General features: G+C 50.2%; 1 long non-coding RNA gene across 1 annotated transcript in view; it reads right to left on the bottom strand.

Annotated features, from left to right (window-relative positions):
- LOC145503746 (uncharacterized) overlaps positions 1-26,331 on the bottom strand; it is a 59,179-nt gene that overhangs the window by 32,222 nt on the left and 626 nt on the right. Inside the window, exon 2 of the long non-coding RNA XR_014051723.1 lies at positions 25,408-25,591. This is a non-coding gene — a long non-coding RNA (uncharacterized LOC145503746). The remainder of the gene's footprint in view (positions 1-25,407; positions 25,592-26,331) is intronic.

The following is a 26,331-nucleotide window of genomic DNA, read 5'->3' on the forward strand; positions in this document are numbered from 1 at the left end:
CAAGCTTATACCAGTGTCTGGGAATGTCACCATCACTCTTGAAAATCCCGGGAGGAGAACATGTGTCTTCACCTGACGTTGCCCCCCGAGGCCCACTTGCCTCCTCCAAGTCACAGCTGGGTCAGAGGAGATGGGAACCACCAAGAGACCAAGCAAACAGCTTCTGTAAGAAGCAAGGAAAAGACAAGAGAACAGGACCTTGCAAGTCTCACTCATCACTGCGCCCCCAGCACAGGGCCCTGCACACAGGAGATGCTCAATCAATGCTACAAATGAACAGTGAGGCCCCCACCCCACCTAGCTGCTCCTCACATCATGGAGGATGATGCCAGCGAAGACCTGCATGGACCAGGGCGATCAGCACGAGCTTCCTGAGAAGCAGAGCCTGGCCTCACAGGACTCGGCAGATGTGACTAGTCAAAGGAAGGGAAAGGTCGTTCTGGAAAGGCAGAGGGACAGGGAGGGACAGAGAGAGTGGGACAAGGTCATGGAAGGACAGTAGCTAGAATCTAGTGAGAATGCCCCATCAGCCTGGCCCTGCGTCAGTGCTCTGCGATGAATGATACAGACTGGGTAAAGTCCCACAGCCAGGGATTCTAACCCAAGTCAGAGACCCAGAGTCCCTGGACGTCATCACTGAACTGGATGCTTCTCTGCTTGGCTTTGTCCTCGAAGCAGCCCTTGGAATTTGTGTGCACAGGAAGGAACTTTATAAGAAATAGGGTTTCCCATAGTTTGAATTATAACTGTCCCCTCTGATATATTCTCCTGTTTCTGGGATTTATAGTCCCACTTCTTGACTTAAGGGCCAGGGAGAGGGTATGAACTTCAAGGAAAGTGTGTGCTAGGAGGAACCTGAAGTCACTCTGGGCAAAGGATCAAGCAGCTAATGTAGAAGGAGAACAAGGAAGGGATATCTTCTAGCAGGCAATACCAGTTCAGTTGTGGGGTATGGGATGGGTCCCCAAAGAGCCAGAATGATTGACAATGTCAGGGAAAAAGTGAGATATCATTCAGCCATTTATCCATCTATACATCCATTCATTCATTCATTCATTCATTCCAGATTATTAATTAAGCCCATAGTCTAGTGGAGTGATAGATGGGGAAGCACGTAATTATAGTCAGTGTTATCATGGGGGTACAGGGTACCATGGGAGCCCAGAGGGGACACATAACATAGCAAGAGGTTGGTGTGGTGAAGTCAAGGAAGGCTTCCTGGAAGAGGTAATGCCTAGCCTGATACTTAGAGAGCAAACAGGACTTGGTCCACAGGCTGAAGGAACCAAACAGCACCTGCCTACACTCAGAGGTGTGTGACTTTCAGGGACCAGAACAGCTCCATGTGGCTGAAGCACAGAACACCAGAGAGGAGGCATGAGAGGTGAGCTTACAGAGAAGGATGGCCAAGGCCAGATCTGCCCGGACCTTGGGAGAGCAGTGAAGACTATAGTCTTTATTGGAGAGCAGTGGGAGCCTGTCAAGACTTCTACATAGAGGAGAGATGTGGCCAGATTTCCTGTTTAGAAAAATAACTCAGACTTCTGCTCAGGGGGTACTGGGTCATTTTGACCAGGCTTCTAATTGAAGATAACTTACAAAGCTGACATATCTATATTCAGTATAGAGACAGAGATGCGTGCGTGTGTGCGTGCTCGGTTGCTTCAGTCGTGTCTTACTCTTTGCAACTCTATGGACTGTTGCCCACCAGGCTCCTCAGTCCATGGGATTCTCTAGGCAAGAATACTGGAGTGGGTTGCCATGCCCTCCTCCAAGGGATCTTCCCCACCCAGGGATCGAACCACGTCTCCTGCATTGCAGATGGATTCTTTACCACTGAGCCAATGGAGAAGCCCAGAGATAGAGATCTATATTTGCAAAAGCATTAAAAGTTTACAAGGGAGTAAAAAATTTTCAAACCATACCTGAAGGTCAAGTAGGAACCCAGAGAAGAGAATGTACATGGAGACCATTCTTGCCTAAAGAGCTTTTCCAAGCCCAGAGGAGTCTTCCCTTTGCCACTTGTGAAGAACTAGGTTCAGTTCAGTTCAGTTGTTCAGTCATGTCCGACTCTTTGTGACCCCATGGACTGCAGCATGCCAGGCCTCCCTGTCCCTCACTAACTCCCGGAGTTTACTCAAACTCATGCCCATTGAGTCGGTGATGCCATCCAACCATCTCATCCTCTGTTGGCCCCTTCTCCTCCCACCTTCAATCTTTCCCAGCATCAGGGTCTTTTCTAATGAATCACCTCTTCGCATCAGGTGGCCAAAGGATTGGAGTTTCAGCTTCAACATCAGTCCTTCCAATGAATATTCAGGACTGATTTCCTTTAGGATGGACTGGTTGGATCTCCTTGCAGTCCAAGGGACTCGCAAGAGTCTTCTCCAGCACCACAGATCAAAAGCATCAATTCTTCACCACTCAGCTTTCTTTATAGTCCAACGCTCACATCCATACATGACTACTGGAAAAACCATAGCCTTGAATAGACAGAACTTTGTTGGCAAAGTAATGTCTCTGCTTTTTAATATGCTGTCTAGGTTGGTCATAACTTCCCTTCCAAGTAGTAAGTGTCTTTTAATTTCATGGCTGCAATCACCATCTGCAGTGATTTTGGAGCCCAAAAATATAAAGTCTGACACTGTTTCCACTGTTTCTCCATCTATTTATCATGAAGTGATGGGACTGGATGCCATGATCTTAGTTTTCTGAACGTTGAGCTTTAAGCCAACTTTTTCACTCTCCTCTTTCACTTTCACCAGTAGGCTCTTTAGTTCCACTTCACTTCCGGCCATAAGGGTGGTGTCATCTGCATATCTGAGGTTATTGTTATGTCTCCCAGCAATCTTGACTCCAGCTTGTGCTTCATCCAGCCCAGCGTTTCTCACGATGTACTCTGCATATAAGCTAATAAGCACGGTGACAATATACAGTCTTGACGTACTCCTTAAGAACTAGGTGGACAGGAACAAAAGCCCAGCACCTACAGTCTAACCAGAGATCCTCCCCACAATTAGCTGGGACCCCAAGGGCTACATCCTCAGGGTGAGAGTGACCAGAACTAGACCAGCACTTCTAAGGGACTATAGGTGGGTTTGACCTACCTTCCTTGGAAGACTCAGGTCTTCCAGGGAACCTCAACCTTGAGTGAAGCTTGGTCCAGACAGGGAATACAAGTGCATGGTAGAAGCAGCCAAAATTCTCTCTGGAAGAAGGTAACTTCATTCCATGACTTAGATTTCCTTGCACTCAAGTTTTCAAATACTATGACCAATGTACAAAGAAAACTGGCACAGAAAGAAGTAAGACATCACAAGAAAAACAAGAACAATAGAAACATACCTGTAGAGTTTTCAGATACTGGAGTTAGCATAAAACAGCTATGTTTACTATGTTTTTGAAAATAAAAACACAAGAAACATCAACAGAGAACATAAAGCTATAAGTGACATAGCAAACTGACCAAATAGAAGTTCTAAAAATGAACATTACAATAACTGAAATCTAAAAATTCCGAGACTTTACTTCTTGACTCTTGGTGATGGTCTCATACTCTTCCACAGAGCTGTATGTTTATAATTTATGTGTTTTGTGCATGTATGATATATTTCAAAGTAGCAAAAGGTAAAAAACACTCAGTGAATGGGTGTAAGAGCAGGTTAAATGCAGACAAAGAGAGAACTGGGTCAAAGGAACATAAATAAAAAGAAAGTATCCTGAATGTGTGGCAGAGAGACCCAAAGATAGGGGAAAGGAGAGAGTAAGAGACAGAGAGGATTGAAAAGATGGAGTTTAATTAGAAGAAAGAAAAATAGAAAAAGAGAGTTTGGCAAAGGCGATGTTTAAGAGATAAAGGCTGGTAATTTTCCAGAAATAATTAGCAGCATCAAGATACCCAAAGAATCCCAGGAAAGATAAATTTTAAAAATCCACACCTCAGGACTTCCCTAGTGGTCCAGTGGCTAGGACTCTGCACTCCCAAAGCAGGAGGCCTAGGTTCGATCCCTGGTCAGGGAACTAGATCCCATATGCCTCAATCCATCCAGTAAAAGTATCCACCCAACAGCTAAGAGTTCACATGCCACAACCAAGACCTGGTGCAGCCAAATTAATTTAAAAAAAATTCCACACCTCAGTTCGGCATGGTGAACCTGCAGAAAGCCAAAGGTAAGGACGTAAGATACCTAACAGCAGTCAGAGATTTAAAAAAAAAAAAAATCAGATTCAGTTTCAATGGCTCCCTAGTTAGACCAACAGCCAACTCCTCCACGGCAACAATGGAAGCCAGAAGCCATGGGAGATACTCCCCATCCTGGAGGGTTAGAGGCAATGAAAGGACACTCGGAACTGCTGAGTGGAGAAGAGTGCAAGGGTCAGAGCAGAGGCTGAGAAACCAGCCAGGGGCTGAGATGATGGCCCCCTGGACCAGTTCAGCAGCAATGGGGAAGGAGATGAGTGGATGGGTCTGAGAGAAGCTGAGGATGCAGAGCCAGGATGACTTGGTGAGTGACAGATTGGTAATGACTTGATGACTGTTTATGGGGAAGGAGGAGGTGAGAGTGAAAGCCAGGTCTGACTCCAGGGGCTGCTGGGCTGGAGGGGCCCCATGGGGATGGGATTGGAGAGAAGGACCAGGTTTGGGAGGGAGTAGGGCTTAGTTTGGGATGTGGGAGTCAAGAAAATCAAGGCCATTGGTACCCAAAGGAAGGAGAATCTTCCAGGCAGAAGGAGACAGGACAGACATCCAGAGGAGGAGGAAACATGTGAATGCGTGCATGCTGAGTCACTTCAGTCGTTTCTGACTCTTTGCGACCCCATGGACTGTAGTCTGCCAGACTCCTCTGTCCATGGGATTCTCCAGGCAAGAATACTGGAGTGGGTTGCCTTTTCCTTCTCCAGGGGATCTTCCCAACCCTGGGATCGAATGGACATCTCCTGGGGCTCCTTCATTGCAGGCAGATTCTTTACTGCTGAGCCACCAGGGAAGCCCAAGAGGAAACAGTCAGCTCTAAAGGGCAGGAGGCAGGAGCGGGGAGATCTACACGGTAGCAGGTCTGCAGAGCAAGGCACTCACAGCTCCAGGAGGCAGCGAGGTTGACAGGAAACTATGAGAGAGAGCAAGCCTGGACAGGGAGACTGAGTGGGCAGAGCCCCTGCAACCAGGGGAGCCTGGCTGAATACATGTGCTCGGCCAACCCTGAAGTTTATCCTTAAGTAAAGCATTGACTGTTCTACACATAGTGGGTGATCGTGGTTGGAGGCCACAGTGAGAGCAGCGCTCTGCTTGGTTTCCCTTCTCCATCTGGGTGCAGAGAGCCAGACCTGCCCACCTGTTATCTTCTCCTTCAGTGGTGACTTCTGAACCATAAGTAACACCTCCTGCAAACTCCAGCAGGTGCGACACCAAGTCGGAAAACTGAGGCAATGAGAAGCAATGATTGCTTGGCAGAGTTTCTTCTCTCTTCTTAAATTTATTTAGTTTGGATTGAAGGATAACTACAATATTGTGTTGGTTTCTGCCATACATCAACATGAATCAGCCATCAGCCGTAGGTATACATATGTCCCCTCCTTCTTGAGCCTTCTTCCCTCTTCCCACCCCATACCATCCCTCTAGGTTGTCACAGAGCCCCAGTTTGAGTTCCCTGAGTCACACAGCAAGTTCCCACTGGCTATCTATTTTACACATGTTAGTGTATATGTTTCCATGCACCCAGCCCCTCCTGCCTGTCTCTCTGCTACCCCACTGAACCCTCCCCCCCTCACCCAGAGAGGACGTCTACAGAGAGACGCATTTATTCTCATCTCTCATCACAAACTGAAAGCCAACAGCTCAGCCTTGCTGGTGTCCCCAGAGGTCCCACCTCCGGAGCTAAATGCACAGCCATCTAAGGACATAGAGACCTCTCCTCCCAGGGCAGAGAAACCCCAGGGCTCCCCAAAGCCTGCAAAGTTGGGGGAACTGAAGCTTCTCGGAGCCCTCCTGCTCCCATCTGCCTCAAAGCAGCTCGTTTCTACAAAACCTGTGGGCTGAGACTCCGCGTGTGACTCACCTCCCTCCCTTCCTCTCTCTGAGTAAATGTCAAGTAACATCAGTTATCCCGTCTCCTTCAGCAGCCTCGCTCCCCGCTCAGTTTTGGCGATGTTGTTTACCTCGGCGGGATCAATCAGCGTTTGGGGAGAAAATAGAAACCCTTTTAGACCCAATTAATGAAAATTGGGCAGCAGGAATGTGCCTGTTTAAAATTTCACTACCTGGGCAGGGAAAAGACTGGTGATGCAGGAACGTGGGCCCCGTTGTCAAGCCCTGGACCCTGCCAACATTCGGAAAAAAAGAAAACCTATTTCTGCAGGGGAAAGAGCAGGAGGCCCCTCAAATCTTGGTTCTGGTCAGACACTTCTTTGCAGGTACAGAGCTGGAAGCAGCCTCTTTGCTGGCTCCTTGGGGGGTGAGCAGGGACAGAATGAAGGAGTGGGGAGGGCTTGGGGTCAGGTGGGGGACACATGAGTAGCATGAAATCTTGGGGGGGACTCGGGGTCCAATAGCTGCTTTGGGTGGGGTTTATGACACGCAGACACCCCCTGTTGCGAGGACCTCTGCTTCTCCTCTGTCTCCCTCTCCCGCCCTTCACGCAGTCCCCTGGGAGCCCTTCCCAGCAAACCATCTGCACCCAGGCCTTTGCTGGGCTCAGACAGGGACAGGAAGTAGCACAGTTCTTCTAAGCACATGTGATGACCACCTGAGCTGATGGTGGCCCACGCAGGTCCCCAGCACCGCACTGTGATGGGCCCAGCTCGTGGCAGGTGCTCAATAACCAGGTGTTAGCTCCCCAGGGCATGGCAGCACCCATTCATCCACACCACACAGGGTTGAGAGGACACCCAGGAATGGCACATTCCCTGCCCTTGAGGGCCATGGTCTCCTAGGTCAGATGGAGAAGCCGACCATGGGCTGCAAAGCCAGGTGACCAGCGTCATGTCAGAGCAGTAGGGGTGAGTGGGGTGAGATGGGAGAAAAAAGGAGGGATGAGTAGGGGCAGGAAGGAAGTGCTTACAGGCAGACAAGGCAGGAAAGGTGTTCCAGGCAAAGGGGACAGCTTGAGCCAGGGTCCCAAGACAGAAGACAGCACCAGGCTGTGGGCAAGGTTGGGGGGGGGTGCGGGCAGGGGTGAGGCTGGCTGGGCCCAGAGCCACAGGCTCCCCACAGACCATCTCCTGCCAGCCGGCCCTTCACTGGCAGAGGGGGTGATGCCTGGCTCCCAGCGCTGGAAGAAGCACCTGGGCGAGTGTGGCACAGACGTCTCTCCACCACCCTGCCAGCCGCAGCTGGGGCTTTTGTGGAATCACCTAGCTCTGGAGGGGTGCACACGGGAAGGACCCCAGCTGTGCTCCGCGTGGCCCTGCCAGGTTCAGAAAGGCCCTGTGCCTGCCCAGAGCTGAGGGCCCCCTCTGTCCTAGCGTGGAGACGAGGCCACATCTGAGAGGGCCTGGGTCTTCTGTGTAGCTGTGTGGCCCGGCCTCGCTCAGCCTGTTCTGGGAAGCAATGCCCGAGCCCTCCCGGGGGTGCTCACGGCACAGGGCTGGGGCACAGTGTCCTGCCACCCTCTCACACGTGGTGGGCGGGGGCCTCGGGGGTGAGAGAGTCAGGCTCAGCTGGAACAAACAACCCCCAAATCTCAATCTCGGTGGCTCCGCTCAACAGAAGTTGTTTTTTTCGCTAACACCTCCTGGCCAGAGCTCTGCTCCACAGAATCACTCAGGGCTCCAGGCCGGGAGGGGCTCCCCAGCTGGTAGCTCCCCAGGGGGCTTTCTCGGTCACCAAGACAGGGAAAGACACAACAGGGAAGCTGGTGTTCAGCCCAGAGGGGATCCCTGTCACTTCAAATCTCGGCCCATTGGACAGAGACAGAGCAAAGGGGCTGGGGCAGGAGACATAGATGGACTGCTTGGCGTGACCATCCTTGACGCAGGCGGCGATGAGAATCCTTCACGTGGGGCCCTGGACCTGGCGGCCTCGGGCACTCCGGCTTAACCTCTCAGAGTACTCAATCTCTTGACTGGTGGAACAGGGACCGGGTGGTCTCGGCCTCGCTGGGTTGGAGTGGGGAGCTAAGAAGTAGAGTCAGCAAAGTGCTTCCTGCTGCACGAGGCCCACAGACAGCTGTTCTCTGTGTGTGTGTGTGTGTGTGTGTGTGTGTGTGCGCGCGCGCGCGCACGCGCGTGCTTCCTCCTCCCATCTCTGACTGCAATGGTTATTAGTGAGAACTGTCAAAACATTTTGTTGCATTTGCTCTTATTTTATAAAAAAGAGTTGGAAAATGCACGAGCAGAACCGTGAGCACAAAAGGAGGGGTGGGCTTGGTCAGTGTAGCGTGATCAAGGGCAGACATCCAGAAAGACACCAGGAAACATGGACGCTGTGTCCTTTGGACACGCCCCGGATGCACACACAAACTCCTGAACCTGTAGCACCTTGACGACTGTGCCTAAAAAGACACTGCTTTGAAACTGAAACTGAGGTTGCTCAGTCGTGTCCGACTGTTTGCGACCCCATGGAATGTAGGCTACCACACCCCTCCATCCATGGCATTTTCCAGGCAAGAGTACTGGAGTGGGCTGCCATTTCCTTCTCCAGAGGATCTTCCCAACCCAGGGATCAAACCCGGGCCTACCTGCACTATAGGCAGACGCTTTACTGTCTGAGCCAGCAGGGAACTCCTGCTTTAAGGGAACAGAAACCCCATTATAACACTCAAGTGTGTATCACATTCACACATTTACCTGCCAAGAGTTTTCTTCAGGAACATCATATGTTGAAAGGAAGGGATTTCTGTGGCAGGATTTCAGGTGTCCTAGGGGTGAGGGGAAGAGGAAAGCTTAACTAGTTGCCAAGGAAAGTTGGCTCCACAGAAGAGACAATATTTAGGGTTGACCCGAAAGGGTGATTATTTGGGGCTGACCCGAAAGGGCTTCCCTGGTGGTTCAGATGGTAAAGAATCCGCCTGCAGTGCAGGAGACCCGGGTTCAATCCCTGGGGCAGAAAGCTCCTCTGGAGAAGGGAATGGCAACCCACTCCAGTATTCTTGCCTGGAGAATTTCATGGACTACGGTATGTAGGGTCACAAAGAGTCAGACATGACTGAGTGACTAACACTCACACGAAAGTGTGAATAGTCACATCATGGAAACAGGGAAACTAACAGACATCGAAGGTGAATTCTCCCGCCAGTGATTCCAATTGCCTCCCATCACAGAGGCTGTAAAAGTCATGTGCTTACTTTCCCCGCCTCCCTTACAGCCAGAAGAGGCCATGGGACTATGTTCTGGCCAATGGCATATGAAGCAAAGGCTGCAGGGAGGGGCCTCAGGGGAAAATCTTTCCCTCCATGATAAAAGGGGAGAAATACAGGAGGAGAGCACTGTCTTCCCACCCTCACTGTACCTTGTCACACACACCCTCACTCTTTCCACTTGGGGATGTGGTCTGGTGAAAACAGGGATGCTGGAGCTGTGGCAGCCATCTTGTCAGCATGGAAGATGTACCAAGAGAATCACAGAGAAGCAACCCAGGGCCCTGACCCTGACCCTATGGTGGAATAAGCCTTGTAAGCAGTGCCTTCCCTGGTCTTCTTGTCAGGTAAACTTTCATTGGTCTGGGAGTTTGTCTAACACCTGTGGTGAAAGGTATTTCTAAGGATATAAGGTAGGATATACGGTCCTACCCAACAAGGAGCTCACAGTAATGAGCAGCATTTGCCTCTAGAAGTCATCTCAGGAAAGAAAGTAAATCCCCATTTAGGCACAGAATGTTTTCATTATATCACCTAAAATCAGAACAAAGGGTGTTCCTACATAGCAGCGAGTCTGAATGTTACTCAGGGCCCCCGGCCTCCCAGCTGAAGCCCACTCTCCTGCACCTCCTCCACGTTCCAAACTGCCCTTCAGTTCACCATGACCTATGGTTCCTTAAACACACGGAGCTGTGTGCTATCTCCAAGCCCTTATCCACCGGGGCCCTGCCAGCTGTGCCTGACCACTGCCCTCCTGTCTTAGCTTGGGCTACTGGATGAAACTCTATAGCCTGGAGGGGCTTCGACAGCAGGCATGGATGTCTCACAGTTCTAGAGGCCGGGAGTGGAAGGTCAGGTGCCAGCATCGTAGGGTTCTGGTGAGAGCCCTCTGTCTGGCTGTTGGAGTCGTTGGGACTGAGGGGCTGTAGAGCAGTGGGATCAAGGGAGACCTTTCTGACAGTTGGGAGCAAAAGGCACTGCTCTCAAGGAGACACCACCTGGAGGGCAGGATGCAGGAGACAGAGCCCCAGGTCCGGGGCAGGCAAGCTCTGAAAAGCAGAGGCTTGGCCAGGCCAGCAAGGGGTCGGGGGTCAGAGAGGAGACCCCAAGGCTGGGAAGGGCAATGACTCTTGGGATTGAGAGGCCAGTCCTGGAGTCAGACAGACCCCGATGGGCTCCATTCCCCATCATGCCACTTGGAGCTGGGTGACGGGGCTGGTTTGGGCCCCTGGAGCCTCTGCACCCTTGACGGAGACATGGGGTCCCAGAGGGCGGATGAGGACAAGGGCTCACTGCGAGCTCCCACCCTGTCACTAGCGGCGAGCAGTGCTAGCATCTCTGTGGGAACCACTGTGAAAACCTGCCTGACCGGGGATAGAACCCATGCCCCTGCGTTGGAAGCATGGAGTCTTAACCCCTGGACCACCAATGCAGTTTGGGAACCACAGTTTAACAAGCTGTGAAACTGCTGTATGCCTCCACCCTGCCCTCCAGCCTTGCACCCAGCGATGCCCACACCTCTGTGGCCCTACCTGTCTGCCCTCAGTTTCAGGAAAAAGTTCATGAAATCAAGGACAGGGGTGAGGCAACCCCCAGGAGACTCTGTAATCCCGTGGTGGGCTATATCCTCCTCCCCCTCCCCTTCTTGGCCGGCTGCAGCTCACACCCTGGGCCTGGAGAAATGTTCGTTCCATTTGGCGTTGCCAGATTTAGCAAATAAAAATATAGGATGATTTGTTACATCTGAGATTTCAGATAAACCGCAAATAAAATCTTAATTCAAGTCTGTCCCATGCAATATTGAGGACATACCTACTCTGAAAAATGACTATTTACCAGAAACTTAAATTTAACTGGATGTCCCGTATTTTATGTGGCAACTCTAATCCTCTTATGTCCTTATGCCATATCCTCCCCAAAGATCCATCCATGGCTCCCCAGTGCCTTAGGCCAACGTCTGGCATGTGGGATGACAGAGACCTAGCAGAGAGACTCCTGCTCTGTGCCAGCCCCTGCAGGAAGAGGCAGGAGGGCCCAGAGCGTAAACAGCCATGAAGATCGTGTCAGGGGCAGGGTGGAGGGGTGTCAATTTTTCTTTTTTGAATGCAATGAGGAGACAAGAAAAGAAAACCCCATGCCACCCACCCCCATCCTGGCACCCTGCCCTCATCAGAGAGTAAAAGGGGTCAGAAAAAGCCCTTTTATGTTGCAGTGGCCCCCCCTCCCCGACGGGAAGGGCAACAGAGCGATCCCTCCATCCATGTCACAGTGACCAAGCCCAGCAGAGGCCTGGCGACCCTCCCACTGTGGCCACCCTGGATTCCCACCACGAACCTCATCCCCCATCACAGACTTTTGCCTAAAAAGGCATTTCTTTTTGTTTTAAGCCCCTACTTCCTCCTCTGCATGGGTGGGAAACCCCTGGTTTCAGATCAAAGGGACCCAAAAATTCACATGGCATTTCAAGTTGAGTCGCAGTTGAACCACTGACTTCAGAGAGTTCCCAAGGGCATCGCTGGGCAGAGTCACCCTGCCCTTTGTCCTCATGGCCACGGGAGGCAGAGACGCCCACTTCCCAGAATCCTAGACCAGCTACAAAGGCCATGGGCCTCCCTGCCCTCAGACTGAGCAAGAGGCCAACCTGGGGCATGACTTGGGGTGCAACGCAGGGATGAGAACCTAAAAGAAGAGATTAAAGCAGCTACAGTCAGGGCATTTACAAGGCACGGTGCAGGAGCTTCCCAGGTTGCTCAGTGGTAAAGAATCTGCCTGCCAGTGCAGGAGACGCGGGTTCGATCCCTGGGTTGGGACGATCCCCTGGAGAAGTAAATAGCAACCCACTCCAGTATTCTTGCCTGGAGAATCCCATGGATAGAGGAGCCTGGCAGGCTACAGTCCCTGGAGTGGCAAATGCGCCTGAGCACACACTCATGCACACACACGTGCTTCACAAGCAAATCTAATCCTTTAAGACTTGCTCCAAGTAGACCTTCTTACCATCACCTGAGAGCAAGCTGGGTCCACAGGTGACCGACATCTGAGCCCCTGACCTGGGGCCCATCAGTCTCATTTACTTACTTGGGGAATGATGTGGTCAAGGTCTGTCTCCCCCGTTGCTGGGTGTGGGGGGCGCTAGTGCCCAACTGTCGCCTCTTTACTGACCCCCAGCACCCAGCACCATGCGGGACATAGAGCAGGAACTCAGGGCAGACTCGTGGTACAGAAGAGGGAGGAGGGCCGTGAACTCCATGAGAGCAGGCGTCTGGCCTGACCCGATCCCCGCTCTGGCCCCTATGCTCCGGGGAGCACCAGGCACGTAAGTGGCGGACCCCCCAGGAAGCTGTGTCGAAGCAACCAGGGCTCCCTCCGTCAGCACCATAAAATCGGTTCCTGGAATTTAACCAGTGAGCCATCACCAGGAAATGCAATACTTTGCTTCTGGGCACAGGCTCATTGCACAGATGAGGAAGTGGACGGAGCCTACTTCCCCGTCACAGGCGGGCCAGCCTAAATCCCGGGGCAGAGATAGGTGAAACTCTAGAGGAAGGCAGCGGAGGGATTCTTCCAAAAGTTAGGACAGGGGTTACCTCTAGGGGACACAAAGGGGATGTGAACAGTCAGGGACACACGGCCGCCGGGGGGGAGGTGTGGAGGGGAAGGGGGTCTCTGGATGCTGATGGCGACACTCTATGCCCTAACTCTCTGTGAGCATGTGAGAGAGGGTTTTCATGACCTGTAAAGCTTTGCTGGGACTTCCCTGGTGGCCCAGTGGTTAGGACTTCGTGCTTTCACTGCGAGGGGTGGAGGTTTGATCCCTGCGTGGTGCAGCCAAGAAGAAAAAAAAAAAAGCTTTGGCTTCCACGTTCTGCTGCTCCTTTATAACCCGCTCCTCCTCTGAGGGTCCCTAACTGTCTGCTCCTTAGGGCTCTGGCCCAGGTCCTCTCCTCACTCCTCCATTCCCCCCACTCACCCTCCAGGTCCCCTCCAGGTCCCCTCCAGGTCTGGCTTCAGCCCCGTCTACACACTCCCAGGCTTCTGTCTTCAGCCCAGCTTATCCAGCTGCTGGTCAAACGACAGAAGCTCCTCAGGGCCCCCATGACCTCCAGGCTGAGACCCAGGAAACAGGTCAAGAAAGAGTATTCAAGGAGCAGAGACAGTGTGTGCAAAGGCCCTGAGGCCAACGTGAGCCCTCTCTGTTGCAGGAATGGAAAGTCGCTCCTTGTGGTCGAGAGGGGGGAAAAGGAAGGACTTAAGGGGGTGAAATTGTGCAGCGGCAAGGACTCTGGGGTCCCCGGGAAACAAATGCCCGTGTTTTCATAGAGGCATCCACCTTACAGCCCAGGATCCCCAAGAGGCACCAACTCAGGCCTCGTGCGTTCTCACAAGTGGGATTTATCCTTCAAGCCCAATTCATGTCCTCACCTTCCAAAACCCCTCTCCTTCTGTCCTTCCTCATCTCCCTCCTCATCCTTACCCTTCTCCCTCCCCCCTCTTCCTCCTCCTCTCTCCCTCCTATTTCGCGCACACTCCTGATTATATGTGTTCAGCACACCGTGTACAACCCTTTTTGTTGTTGTCTAGTTGCTAAGTTATGTCTGAATCTTTTGCAACCCCATGGACAGCAGTCCGCCAGGCTCCTCTGTCCATGGGATTTCCCAGGCAAGAACACTGGAGTGGGTTGCCATTTCCTCCTCCAGGGGATCTTCCCAACCCAGGGATCGAACCCGCGTCTCCTTCATTGGCAAATGGATTCTTTACCACTGAGCCACAGGGAAGCCCTCTCCTATTTCACACACACTTCTCATCTGAACAAGGAAGCAGGGACTAGCACAGCCCACCCCATGTCCCTACCAGCTGGCAGAGCAGACACGACAGCCCAGGACCCTGGGAGCCAGGAGGTATGTTAAGCATCCACAACCAGCCTGGAAGCTTCTTTCCAAGAATGGCCTCAGTCTCCTTCCTGCTTTCTCATCCCACCCCTCCTCTGGTGGGTGCACCCAGCAGGCCGTCCACTTCCTGCACTGCTCTGACTGCTGAGGGTGGTCGAGCTCAGGCCTGGCTTTCATCAAACACCACCCATCCCGAAGGGCATGAGCTGTCGTGGAGGAGGAAGGGGTCAGGGGAGAGGGTGGAATTCTCCAGATTTTCTCCCAGCCTCCAAACGGCCTCCAGAGAGGTGGTTATGTAAGCTTTCTTTTTAAAAAGCGTGGAAAAGAATGTTCTCCAAACATTAAGAAGTGCCACACAGGACAAATAACGGGTGGATACCCTGCCTGTGGGTAGGGCCAGTCCTGAACCAAGAAGACCCAACTGCTCCCTGGGGTTGGGGGCTAGACCAGCCTGTCACCTTGGGCCCTCGGGCCAAGCTCGGAGCCAGGCAGGAGGAGGTGCTCAGAGAATATTTGCAGATGTAGCAAATGAAATCAAGGGGGAGAAAAGATCTGAAAAGGAGGAGAAACAGGCCAGGATTGGGGGTGCAAGGAAGGAGCCCGGGAGAGAAGGCAGGAGGGTAGCTCCTGATGGGAATGGGGCTCTGGAATCAGGAAAATTGCTGAGTAAAAACTGTCTTTGAAAAGGCCCCAGATTATTCATCTAAGTAAGTCCTCATCTCGCTAAATTTCAGTTCAAGCGGCTGCAAATATTTGAAATGAGTAATTTCTCCTGATGAAGAGAGTCTGATTTTGATTCTGCCTAATTTATTTCAAGATTTCGGGGAGCACCCAGAGAAGAGGGGGGCTGCGGCTGTCGCCAAGTGGCTCCTGGCCGCCCTCTCCTCCAGGCGGCCTCCCTGTCCTGTCCTGCCCCACCCCAGAGCAGAGATCCTTGGGAAAGGACAGTAGGCTGGTGCCCTGGAACAACGGAGGGGCCTGCCTGGACCACACATGAGCCCTTAGGCCCAGCAGCAGAGGGGGCCCCCATCAGGGGACAGAATCAGAGCTGGGTGGCCCCAGGCCTCCATGAGCTCCTGGCCGCTGCAGACTCCTCTGGGCCTCCAGGCCTCTGGTCCACTCAGTCACAGCTGCCAGCCCTGGGCCCCTGAGCCCCTACAGGAATCCCTGAACCCAGTTAGTCTGCCTCAGTTAACCTCCCGGCCCCGCCCCTTCCATGGGCCCTCTCTCCTCTACTCAGTCAGACAGTTCAGTCACTCAGCCGTGTCCGACTCTTTGCACCCCATGGACTGCAGCACACCAGGCTTCCCTGTCCATCACCAACTCCCGGAGCTTGCTCAAACTCATGTCCATCGACTTGGTGATGTCATCGAACCACCTTATCCTCTGTTGTTCCCTTCTCCTCCTGCCTTCAATCTTTCCCAGCATCAGGGTCTTTTCCAGTGAGTCAGCTCTTCGCATCAGGTGGCCAAAGTATTGGAGCTTCAGCTTCAACATCAGTCCTTCCAATGAATATTCAGGACTGATTTCCTTTAGGATGGACGGGTTGGATCTCCTTGCAGACCAAGGGACTTTTAAGAGTCTTCTCCAGCACCACAGTTCAAAAGCATCAATTCTTCAGCACTCAGCTTTCTTTATAGTCCAACTCTCACATCATACATGACTACTGGAAAAACCATAGCCTTGACTCTATGGACCTTTGCTGGCAAAGCAATATCTCTGCTTTTTAATATGCTGTCTAGGTTGGTCATAACTTTTCTTCCAAGGAGTAAGCATCTTTTCATTTCATAGGTGTGGTCACTATCTGCAGTGATTTTGCAGCCCAAGAAAAGAAAGTCTGACACTGTTTCCATTGTTTCCCCGTCTATTTGCCATGAAGTGATGGGACCGGATGCCATGATCTTAGTTTTCTGAATGTTGAGTTAGCTTTAGGCCAACTTTTTCACTCTCCTCTTTCACTTTCATCAAGAAGTTCTTTAGTTCTTCTTCACTTTCTGTCAGAAGGGTGGTATCATCTGCACATCTGAGGTTATTGATATTTCTCCTGGAAATCTTGATTCTAGCTTGTGCTTCATCCAGCCCGGCATTTTGCATGATGTTCTCTGCATATAAGTTAAATAAGCAGAGTAACAATACACAGCCTTGATGTACCCTTTCCCAATTTGGAACCAGTCTGTTGTTCCATGTCCAGTTCTAACGGTTGCTTCTTGACCTGCATACAGATTTCTCAGGAGGCAGGTAAGGTGGTCTGGTATTCCCATCTCTTTCAGAATTTTCCACAGTGTGTTGTAGTCCACACAATCAAAGGCTTTGGCAGAGTCAATAAAGCAGAAGTAGATGATTTTCTGGAACTCTCTTGCTTTTCCGATGATCCAACGGATGTTGGCAATCTGACCTCTGATTCCTCTGTCTTTTCTAAATCCAGCTTGAACATCTGGAAGTTCACGGTTCACATATTGCTAAAGCCTGGCTTGGAGAATTTTGAGCATTACTTTGCTATCGTGTGAGGTGAGTGCAAGTGTGCAGTGGTTTGAACATTCTTTGGCATTGCCTTTCTTTGGGATTGGAATGAAAACTGACCTTTTCAGTCCTGTGGCCAATGCTGAGTTTTCCAAATTTTGCTTGCATATTGAGTGTAGCACTTTCACAGCATCATCTTTCAGGATTTGAAATAGCTCAACTGGAATTCCATCACCTCCACTAGCTTTGTTTGTAGTGATACTTCCTAAGGCCCACTTGACTTCGCATTCCAGGATGTCTGGCTCTAGTCCAGTGGTCACACCATCGTGGTTATCTGGGTCATGAAGATCTTTTTTGTATAGTTCTTCTGTGTATTCTTGCCACTTCTTCTTCATATCTTCTGTTTCTGTTAGGTCCATACCATTTCTGTCCTTTATTGAGCCCATCTTTGCATGAAATGTTCCCTTGGTATCTCTAATTTTCTTGAAGAGATCTCTAGTCTTTCCCATTCTATTGTTTTCCTCTATTTCTTTGCACTGATCACTGAGGAAGGCTTTCTTATCTCTCCTTGCTATTCTTTGGAACTCTACATTCAAATGGGTATATCTTTCCTTTGCTCCTTTGCCTTTAGCTTCTCTTCTTTTCTCAGCTATTTGTAAGGCCTCCTCATACAACCATTTTGCCTTTTTGCATTTCTTTTTCTTGGGGATGATCTTGATCACTGCCTCCTATACAATGTCACAAACCTCTGTTCATAGTTCTTCAGACATTCTGTCTATCAGATCTAATTCCTTGAATCTATTTGTCACTTCCACTGTATAATTGTAAGTGATTTGATTTAGGTTATACCTGAAAGGCCTAGTGATTTTCCTTACTTTCCTCAATTTAAGTCTGAATTTTGCAATAAGAAGTTCATGATCTGAGCCACAGTCAGCTCCCAGTCTTGTTTTTGTTGACTGTATAGAGCTTCTCCATCTTTGGCTGCAAAGAATGTAATCAATCTGATTTCGGGGTTGACCATCTGGTGATGTCCATGTGCAGAATCTTCTCTTCTGTTGTCAAAAGAGGGTATTTGCTATGACCAGTGCCTTCTCTTGGCAAAACTCTGTTAGCCTTTGCCCTGCTTCATTTTGTACTCCAAGGCCAAATTTGCTTTTACTCCAGGGATCTCTTGACTTTCTACTTTTGCATTCCAATCCCCTATGATGAAAAAGATATCTTTTTTGGGTGTTAGTTCTAGGAGGTCTTGTAGGTCTTCACAGAACTGTTCAACTTCAGCTTCTTCAGCATTACTGGTCGGAGCATAGATTTGGATTACTGTGATATTGAATAGTTTGTCTTGGAAACGAACAGAGATCATCCTGTCATTTTTGAGATTGCATCCAAGTACTGCATTTTGGACTCTTTTGTTGACCATGATGGCTACTCCATTTCTTCTAAGGGATTCTTGCCCACAGTAGTAGACATAATGGTCATCTGAGTTAGATCTTACAAGATAGCAGAGTAGAAGGACGTGTGCTCATCTTCTGCGAGAACTCCAAAATTACAACTCACTGCTGAACAACCATCGACTAGAGAATGTTGGATCCCACCAAAAAAAGATATCCCACAACCAAGGGCAAATGAGAAGCCCCAGCAAGATGGTAAGAGGGGGTGAAATGGCATTAAGAATCATACCCCATACCTGCCAGGGATGCTCAGAGGGCTCAAACAAAACCTTGTGCACACCAGGAGACCCCACAGAGACTGAGCCAGACCTGCCTTTGAGTGTTTGAGTGTCTCCTGAGGAGGTACGGGTCAGCAGTGGCCTGCCGCAGGGGCAGGGGCTCTGGGTGCAGTAGGCCTGGGTATAGCATAAGCCCTCTTGGAGGAGGTCACCATTAACCCCACCATAGAGCTGCCAGAATTTACACAGGACTCGGGAAACAGACTCTTGGAGGGCACAAACAAACCTTGTGCACACCAGGACCCAGGAGAAAGGAGCAGTGACCCCATGAGGGACTGACCCAGACTTGCCCATGAGTGTCCAGGAGTCTCCGGTGGAGGCGTGGGTCAGTGGTGGCCTGCTGCAGGGTCAGGAATACTGAGTGCGGCAGTGCACGTATGGGACCTTTGGAAGGAGGTCACCATTATCTTCATTTCCTCCACCACAGTTTGGTCTCAGGTCAACAACAGCGGGGGAACACAGCCCTGCTCATCAATAGAAAATTGGATTAAAGATTTACTGAGCATGGCCCTGCCCATCAGAACAGGACCCAGTCTCCCCCACAGTCAGTCTCTCCCATCAGGAAGCTTCCGTAAGCCTCTTACCCTTCTCCCTCAGAGGGCAGACAGACTGAAAACCACAATCACAGAAAACTAACCAAACTGATCACGTGGACCACAGCCTTGTCTAACTCAGTGTGACTATGAGCCGAGCCGTGTAGCACCACCCAAGACGGACGGGTCGTGGTGGAGAGTTCTGACAATACGTGGTCCACTGGAGAAGGGAATGGCAAACCACTTCAGTATTCCTGCCTTGAGAACCCCATGAACAGGATGAAAAGGCAAAAAGATATGATGCTGAAAGATGAACTCCCCAGGTCGGTAGGTGCCCAATACGCGACTGGAGAAGAGTGGAGAAGTAACTCCGGAAAGAATGAAGAGACAGAGCCAAAGCGAAAACAACTCCCAGTTGTTGGTGTGACTAGTGATGGAAGTAAAGTCCGATGCTCCTCTACTCACCATGGCCAAAGTGTCCCTGGGCCCTGGTGGCTTCTCATCACTCAGGCGGGCACCAGGCAGTCCCTTGTTTATTCTACAAGGATTTCAAGCCCAATATCACCTCCTGTTGTGAAGCCTGCCCTGCCCCATGGGAGGCAGGGGGCAACTGGGGTTCCCGCACCCTGCAGAACCCTTGACCTGAGAAGTTGCCATCTAGAGGCGTCCCTGCTTTCCTCCCAGGAGCGAGGCCCAGGGATGCTCTGTGACTTGTGGCTTCCCAGCCCGGCACACACAGTATGCCGGGGAAATATTTGGGCTGAGAATTAACTGTAAATGCACAGATGAAGAAGTGATGAGTGTCCGAATGAACACACAAAGGAACCAGCAGATAAACTCAAAGTCCATCCTGAATGAAGAGAGGTCCCCACACCCTCTCTGGCTCCAGGGGGAGTCAGTCTTTGGAACCTCTCCAGGGTCCACCCACCTAGACAGGAAATAAAAGGTTGGCCTTGGCCTGGGACTCAGACAACACAGTATCTCATCAGCCCCTCACCACATGCAGAGTGTGGCTGGCTCAGGGTCATAGGTTGCCACGGCGAGAAGGCCACTGAAATGGCATACATTGGGCACTCAATAAACATTTGCCAAATGAATGAATGGATGGATGCAGACAGAGATGAGGGGATGGAAGGAGGGATGCAGGGATGGATGAATGGATGGATAGATAAAGGGATGGATAGATGGATCTGGATGGATGGAGAGGTGGGAGGAGGGATGGGTGGATGGAGTGATAGAGAGATGGAGGGATGGCTAGAGGGATGGCTAGAAGGATGGATGGATGGGTGAAGGGATGGATGGATGGAAAGAGGGATGGATGGATGGAAAGAGGGATGGATAGATGGATGGAGAGATGAAGGGACGGCTGGAGGGATGGAGGGAGGGAGGGAGGGATAAGGAGGTTCCTTCTGATTCTAGACCCTTAGTAAGAAACACAGGCTCTGGGTAAGAGAGTCTGGGCTTCAGTGAGGTTTTGCCACTTCCTGGCCTCAAGACCACATCAATCCACTTAACCTGGGGTGTGGGACTTCCAGAGCATCTGATGCGCCTTCTCTCCAGGGGCCCCAGGAACCCAAGGCCCTGACAACAGGGATAACAGCTCCATCTTTGGAGCACTGACGGGTGCCTGGCCTAGGCCAAAACTTCTCCATACCACGTCATGCACAAGTGACACCACACTGACCTCATTTCAACAGATGAGACTGAAGTGCAAAGAGATACCATACAGTGACAGGTCTCGGTTTAGAGAGGGGAAACATGTGCCCCTCAAGTTAACTCAGAAAGAAGGGGAAAGAGCAGAGTGACAGGAACCCAAAACCTGGGTCCAGGCCAGCTCTGCCCCTGCCAGGACACCCACAGCCCGTGGTCCTCCTGTCTCCGACTGTGAGCCTGCTGCCCCCCACTCTAGATCAAGCGACCCCCAACACAGATGGGGGAAACGGGGAGTTCCAGAGGACTGAGCTCAGCCCAGAGGCCTCAGTTGAGTCCTGAGCCCTAGAGACAAGGCAGGTGTGTGCCCAGTGGGCAGGGGCATCAGAGGGCAGCAGCACAGAACAGGAAAAGGTGGGTGTGTTGACGCCTGGGTGCGCCAGTTTCCCTGTAGAGGAAACTCAGCCTGCAGGTCGGGGATGTTAAAGTCACCAGGTAGGTGGCGACGGGCTGTACACACAGGCCCAGGAGCCCTGGTCCATTTCAAGGATGCTTGACCCAATCCTACAGGGCTCCAGGTTCTATGCTGGGGTGGAGTTCAAAGCTGAGTGAGGGTGGGGGGTCCCTGCCCTTGAGGGTTCGAGGTGGGGGAGGCGAGGCTAGAAGAAGGATCATTCGCAGGGGCAGGGACTGCACTCCAAGGCGGACAGGGCTGGCAGTTCCCACCACCGAGGATCAGCTTTGGGATAGAGGCGATACCAGGCCCAGAACTCCACCTTGACCCGCAGGGACCGGCCCAGACATTGCCGCCCGTCCTCCCTGAGAGGCTGGGCTGGGCTTAGACCCCAGAGAGGAAATACATGAGCTGAGTGAGCAACTGAGTTCCCAGATTTCAGGATGCCCACAAGGGCTGGGAAGAGAAAAAGGAGGGAAATTTCTGGTTTAAAATGCAGGTTCCCAGGCCCCACTCCAGAGATTCTGATTCTGTCCGTCTGAGCCCAGTCCCAGGAATCTGCATTTAACCAACTACCCAGGTGACTCTTGGGCAATGGGTCCGGCAGGGCATCACTGCCCGATGCTGTATGGATGGACAGCCTGGCAGACATGATGGCAGGTCTCACCTTCACCCCTTCCCTGCTGCGTGGCCTTCGACCTTCTACTGGTGCCCCACCCAGCCAGTGGGTGCAGGGTTTAAAAGCTCAGGTGCCCCACTCAGATGACCTGAGCTTCTGTCCCACCTTGGCACCTCACCGCCTGTGTGACCTTCCACAGGCTAATTAACCTCTCTGGGCCGCAGTTCTTTCATCTGCACAGGGAAGGTAATAATAGCACCTGCTCCCAGGGGTATTGATGGAAAATACATGTGCACACTCAACACTCCATGAACCATGACTCTTGGGCACCAGTTCTCCACTTCCCAACAGTCTCCCTGCACCTGCCTTCACCCCCAGAGCAGCAAGAGGGATCCTATTAAAATCTGTGTTCCATCAGGTCACACCCCGACTGACAACGTGCAGGGGCATCCTGGCCAGTCGCCTTCTTTCTCACCCTGGACCACTGAGATGCTGTCCTTGTCTGTGCACTCAGCCGCACGCATCACCCGGCCCCTGGCTCACGGGCCTGCCCTGCCCAGGAACTCTCCCTGGCTGGGCTCCTTCCATCCAGGCCCCAGTCCAATCGTTAGTACCCATTGTGTGCTGACTTTTTTCGTTTGAAGAAACTATTTACATTTGTTCCAACAGGCACACCTCGTTTTACCAGGCTTCCATTTATTGCACTTCGCAGATGCGGTATTTTTTACACATTGAAGCTTTGTGGCACCCCTGCGTCAAGCAAATCTCTTGGTGCCATTTTTCCTACAGCATTGGCTCACTTCACATCTCTGTGTCACATTTTGGTCTTTGAAATATTTCAAAAACAGCAAAAAAAAAAAAAAAATTATGATTCACTGAAGGCTCAGGTGATGGTTAGCATTTTTTTTGGCAACAAAGTTTTTTAAACTAAGGTGTATACTTTGAGGGTTTTTTTAGACACAATGCTATTGCACACTTAATAGACTATGTTATAGTGTAAATATAACTTTTATATGCACTGGGAAACAAATCATTACTTATGACTCGGGCTTCCTTGGTGGCTCAGTGGTAAAGAATCTGCCTGCCAATGAAGGAGACATGGGTTCAATTTCTGGTCCAGGAAGATCCCACAAGCTAAGGAGCAGCTAAGCCTGTGCACTCCAACTACTGAGCCTGAGCTCTAGAGCCCGAGAGCCGCAACTACTGAAGCCCACATACCCTAGAGCCTGTGGTCCACAACAAGAGAAACCATGGCAATGAGAAGCCCGCGCACCGCAAGTAGAGAAAAGCCAGCCTAGCAACAGAGACCCAGTGCAGTCAAATATCAAATAAATAAATAATTTTTAAAAAAACAAGTGTGACTCTCTTTATTGCAACATTTACTTTATTGCTGTGGTCTAGAACCAAATTTATAATATCTCCAAGGTATGATTGTATCTACCAAAAGAAACTGAAAACTTCTTTGAAAACTAAGAACAGTGATTACTGGGACAGGGAACCAGGCAGATAAGAAATCTATTCTGGACTTTGAACCACATAAATGTTTTATATACTCACCCAAAAAAGTCTAAATAAATGGATGGATACTTCTTTAAAAAGAGTCACCACTTTTTTCATCGAAAAAAAATGAAAAGACAGCTTGCTGAGTGAGAGAAGATTTTGCAAATGATATGACAAATAAGGGGTTAATCAGTCAATTCAGTCGCTCAGTCATGTCTAACTCTTTGCCACCCCGTGGAATGCAGCACACCAGACTTCCCTGTCCATCACCAACTCCCAGAGCTTGCTCAAACTCATGTCTGTAGAACTGGTGATGTCATCCAACCATCTCATCCTCTGTCGTCCCCTTCTCCTCCTGCCTTCAATCTTTCCCAGCAACAGGGTCTTTTCCAATGATATTCAATATATATAAGCAGCTCATACAACCTAACATCAAAAAATAAAATAAAATAAAATAAAAAATGGGCAGAGGAACTGAATAGACATTTCTCCAGGAGGAAATACAGATGGCCAACAGACACATGAAAAGATGCTCAACATTGCTAATCATCAGGGAAATGCAAACCAAAACTACCCTGAGATATCACCCCACACCTAGCAGAATGGTTATCATCAAAAAGAACACAAATAGCAAATGGTGGTGAGGATACGGAAAAAAGGGAACCCTCTTACACTGTTGGTGAGAATGTAAATGGGTGCAGCTACTGCGGAAAGTAATATGGAGGTTTCTGAAAAAAACTAAAAAGAACCACCACATGACCAGCAATTCTACTTCTGGGTGTACAATGTCCAAAAATGAACACACTAACTTGAAAAGATGTGTATGCTCATAGCAGTATTATTTACAACTGCCAAGATACGGAAGCAACCATAGTGTCCATCAACAGGTGGATGAAATTGTTGTGTGTGTATGTATATATACACCCACACACATACATAAGCTTCCCAAGTGGCGATAGTGGTAAAGAACCCACCTGCCAATGCAGGAGACTTAAGAGATATGGGTTTGATCTCTGGATTAGGAAGATCCCCTGGAGGAGGGCATGGCAACCCACTCCAGTATTCTTTCATGGAGAATCCCATGGACAGAGGATCCTGGCAGGATACAGTCCATAGGGTCACACAAAGTTGGACACAACTGAAGCGATTTAGCAAGCACGCAACACACACACTCACACGTATACCACGGAATATTATGCAGCCATAAAAAAGAATGAAATTTTGCCATTTGCAGCGACTTGGACAGACTTGAAAGGCGTCATGCTAGGTGAAATAAGTCAGACAGAGAAAGACTAATACTGTGTGATACACACAATCTAAAAAATATAACAAACCAGTGAATAAGACAAAAAAGAACCAAACTCACAGACATAGAGAACAAAATAGTGGTTATCCGTGGGCAGAGGGGAAGGAGAGAGGCAATGTAAGTGTAAGGGAGAAAGGGATTATTATGGGATTGTATGAAATCATGTATGTGAAACTTGAAAACTGTAAAGCACTACAGAATTTAAAGGTGCTTTCATTCAATTTTTTAAAAAGTGTAAACTACTACCTAAGATAAAAGCGACCTCAAAACTTGAAAAAAAAATTTTTAATAAATACATTTTTAGGGAATTCCCTGGCAGTCCACAGGTTAGGACTCCAGGTTTCACTGCCAAGGGCCTGGGTTCAACCCCTGGTCAAGGAACTAAGATCTCACAAGCTGTGCAGTGCAGCCAAAAATAAAATATATAAATAAATTTTAAAAAATTTTAATTACTTTTTTAGAGAGGTTCTCCCTGACCAGCCTTAATAAACTATCTCCTTTCCATCACTCTCATCCCCTCATCAGCTTTATTTTTATTCATAATCCTGTCTTTGACTACCATCATTTTAAATATTTATCGGCTGATTATTGTGTATCTCCCCCACTGCAATGTCACCCTGTGAGCAGGGGGCCGTATCTTGCCTCAGGGTCAGAAGTGTGTCATAGATCCCAGAGGGGAAGAGTGGAAATCATCAGAGTTGCTTACCTGTCCAGCTGTGTACACCTCCGCACACTGTCCAGGGCTGGCTGATGTCACACCCAGTATTGAACCTGGTACAACACTGGTACTCAGTAAATGCTTGTTGAGTGAATAAAGAAATGAACGTCTAAAAGATCTGTTAATAGATGGACACATCTTTTAACAGAAGGACAAGCAAAACCTTTTAAGAGGAAAACACCTAGAAGAGCTACTGGCATAGAGGAGTTATGCCATATGTGGTAACAACTATAACTACACTAAAGTGTAAATGACTTACCTGAGTCTCTTTCTTTGAGTAGGAAGAAGAGAGCCCTGAGCAGATCAGAAGGAAGCAGTTCCAGAGACACAAAAATCTTCTTTGGAGGTTTTCTCCAATAATTATATCATTTCCTTTCTCTTTTCGAAAATTCTCTTTCGGTGTGGGCCTCTGCTCGCCTGCCCCGCTTCCTGCTGTAGGACATCTAGACAGGAGCCCCCATCAGAGAAGTTACAGCTTCAGATTCGTGATCAGGAAGCTCACAGCCTCCCCCACAAGGGACCAAAGGGCCACACCTAGGTGTTGGGGACTGGGAGAGCACGGAGTGACCGTCTCATACTCCCCATCCACCCCCTCGGCTCCTCCAGGCCCTGTTTCTAGCTGCCTTGAGAGGCTACAAATGTGCAGTGGAAGGATCTTGACTTCTAGAAGCTGGATCCTGTCCCAGCTCTCGACCTTCCAGGACATTCTATGCCTGAGTCACCTTACCCACTATTGGATATGCCTGGTTTTATTTCACCCCCACATCTTTGGCAATTGTGCTATTGCCCCATTTCACAGCTGGGGAGGTTGAGGCCAGAGAATCGCTTGCTCACACATTATAAGAGTGCCCTAAGCCAGGCCCCTCACCCAGCTGACCTGTGCTCCCATCCCCTAACACGCTGCCTTAGGCAGGTGCTCAGCCCAGGGATCCTCCCTTTCCCTATCAGGAAAATAAGGGGGACGGAGGCTCCTCTTCAAGTTTATTGTGAACACCGAGTCACTTGAAAAATCACCCACGGAAGCGTTTGACCCAGGAGGGGCTCGTCAAACGTCTCCTTCCCTCCCATGGGAAGCCCTGCATCCGCTCCCATGGACGGCAGCCTTGGACGAACGGCTTCTTCCGTTTCCCGTGGGAGTGGGATGAGGGTGTGGGGAGGCACAGATGGAGGAGGGCTGGGAGGA

The sequence above is a fragment of the Giraffa tippelskirchi genome, chromosome 4, assembly GCF_054371585.1.
Source record: "Giraffa tippelskirchi isolate mGirTip1 chromosome 4, T2T-mGirTip1v1.2.pri, whole genome shotgun sequence".
Taxonomy (NCBI): domain Eukaryota; kingdom Metazoa; phylum Chordata; class Mammalia; order Artiodactyla; family Giraffidae; genus Giraffa; species Giraffa tippelskirchi.